Source organism: Glycine soja, chromosome 20, assembly GCF_004193775.1.
Source record: "Glycine soja cultivar W05 chromosome 20, ASM419377v2, whole genome shotgun sequence".
NCBI classification, from domain to species: domain Eukaryota; kingdom Viridiplantae; phylum Streptophyta; class Magnoliopsida; order Fabales; family Fabaceae; genus Glycine; species Glycine soja.
Window position 1 is genome coordinate 23,827,441 of NC_041021.1, and position 2,567 is coordinate 23,830,007.

At 39.8% G+C, this 2,567-nt stretch overlaps 1 non-coding gene across 1 annotated transcript; it reads right to left on the minus strand.

Annotated features, from left to right (window-relative positions):
- Positions 1–1,211: 1,211 nt before the first annotated feature.
- Positions 1,212–1,318, minus strand: LOC114403994. Its single transcript, XR_003664757.1, has one exon. It is a non-coding gene; the product is annotated as a small nucleolar RNA R71 (small nucleolar RNA).
- Positions 1,319–2,567: the final 1,249 nt, after the last annotated feature.

Sequence of the window (2,567 nt, forward strand, 5' to 3'; positions counted from 1 at the left end):
AGGATAAATTCTCGCAACCTAGGATAAGAGACTTGCTTGTGAATCAAGGGGAAGCAACGTATTTTAATTTTGATATTTTCTAATTAAATTTTACTCGCTGTTTTATTTACAAAAGCGAAGACCCCCCCCCCCCCCCCCCCAATTTGTTACTATTTCCCACTATCTGTTAAGAACATTTGGTTTATCATTGCTCATTGGGAAACGACCTAGGATCACTTCCTAGTTACTGCATTTTAATATTTATTTGATTCGGGTACGGCCTCGATCAAATTTGGCGTCGCTGCCGGGGAGTAGTGTCCAAAGATTCATAATAGCTAGTGTCATGTTAGTGTTTAATTCTTGTGTTCGTGTTTAATTCTTGTCAAAAGTATTTTATTTTCCAAAAATTTGGCGCCGTAGGCCAGCTGAGGTTTCCTTCTTCCAAAAATTGCAATTCTGTCAAAAGTTTTTTTATTTTCCAAGTATTATTCTCTTATTTTTCTTAACTTATCATTTTTAGCTTATATAGTTAGACTTCGAATTTTCATTTGAAATTTTTTGTGCTATCTTCTCATCATTTTATAAGGTTGCTCAGAAAATTTCAAGTCATTTGGACATCATTTAATGGTAGCAGTAGTTCAAACCTACACTGTTACTTGCATAAGAAGGCAACTAGTTTTACATGCTGAATGTAGTGTATGACTAGAGGCAATCCATCTGACTTACAACCCTCTAATCCTGAGATAGATAGGACATTTCATAGATTAGTTAGACAACATTTAGTACCTTTTGAGCATCCTGAGCATTCTGTTATTGGTGATTTTGAGCATTATAATTTTGAACATTCTGAGAACATGGCACAACCTCCACCCCGTGAGAGGACTCTAAGGGAAATGGCTACACCTGATTTCACCTACAAAAGCTTGTGCATCCAATACCCTAATGAGGATGTCCCGTATGTTCTTAAAACTGGACTGATCCATTTGCTTCCAAAGTTTCATGGCCTTGCAGGTGAAGACCCATACAAGCATCTGAAAGAATTCCATATTGTCTGCTCCACCATGAAACCACCAGATGTCCAGGAGGATCACATATTTCTGAATACCTTTCCACATTCTTTAGAGGGAGTGGCAAAGGATTGGCTATATTACTTTGCTCCAAGGTCCATCATGAGCTGGGATGACCTCAAGAGAGTATTCTTAGAAAAAAATTTCCCTGCTTCCAGGACCACGACCATCAGAAAGGATATTTCAGGTATTAGACAACTCAGTGGAGAGAGCTTATATGAATACTGGGAGAGATTTAAGAAACTATGTGCCAGTTGCCCTCACCACTAGATTTTAGAGTAGCTTCTTCTGCAATATTTTTATGAAGGACTCAGCAACATGGAGAGAAGTATGATAAATGCTGCTAGTGGTGGAGCCCTTGGAGACATGACCCCTGCTGAAGCCAGAAATTTAATTGAGAAGATGGCTTCCTACTCCCAACAATTTAGTGCCAGAAGTGATGCTATTGTCATTAGAGGAGTGCATGAAGTAGCCACAAGTCATCTTCATCAGGTGAGACTAAGAAGCTTGAAGGTAAACTAGATGCCTTGGTTAACCTGGTAACCCAACTGGCCATGAATAAAAAATCTACACCTGTCGCCAGACTCTGTGGTTTATGCTCCTCTGTCGACCACCACACAGACCTTTGCCCTTCTGTGCAACAATCTGAAGCAATTGAACAGCCTGAAGCTTATGCTGCAAACATCTACAACAAACCTCCTCAACCTCAGCAGCAAAATCAGCCACAACAGAACAATTATGACCTCTCCAGCAACAGGTACAATCCCGGGAGGAGGAATCATCCCAACCATAGATGGTCGAATCCTTAACAACAGCAGCAGCAGCAACAACAACAACAACCTTATTTTCAAAATGTTGTTGGCCCAAGTAGACCATACGTTCCTCCACCATTACATTGAGGTCAGGAAAGCAGTGTCAAGGACCTCAACCAGTAGCATCTTTCTCATCCGCCAATGAACCTGCCCAACCTCACTCTACTTCAGAAAAAGATGATGACAAAAATTTAAAGAGTAAGTTACCTAACAATTTCTATGCAGGTGAATCTAAAGAGAAGCAGCATATCCCTCTTCCATTCCCTCCAAGAGCAATTTCCAACAAAAAAATGGAAGAGGCAGAGAAGAAGATCTTGGAAACATTTAGAAAAGTAGAGGTAAACATACCTCTGCTGGATGCAATAAAGCAAATTCTAAGATATGCTAAATTCTTGAAGGAGTTGTGCACTAATAAGTGAAAGCTTAAAGGAAGTGAAAGAATTAGTATGGGCAGAAATGTCTCCGAGTTGATTGGTAAATCTGTTCCCCAAATCCCTGAAAAATGTAAAGATCCAGGTACATTCAGCATACCTTCTATTATAGGGAACAATAAGTTTGGCAATGTCATGCTAGATTTAGGAGCTTCTGTTAGTGTGATGCCTCTGTCTATTTCTAATTCTCCATCTCTTGGTCCCTTGCAGTCAACTGATGTGGTAATTCATTTAGCTAATAGAAGTGTTGCCTATCCTACTGGTTTCATAGAGGATGT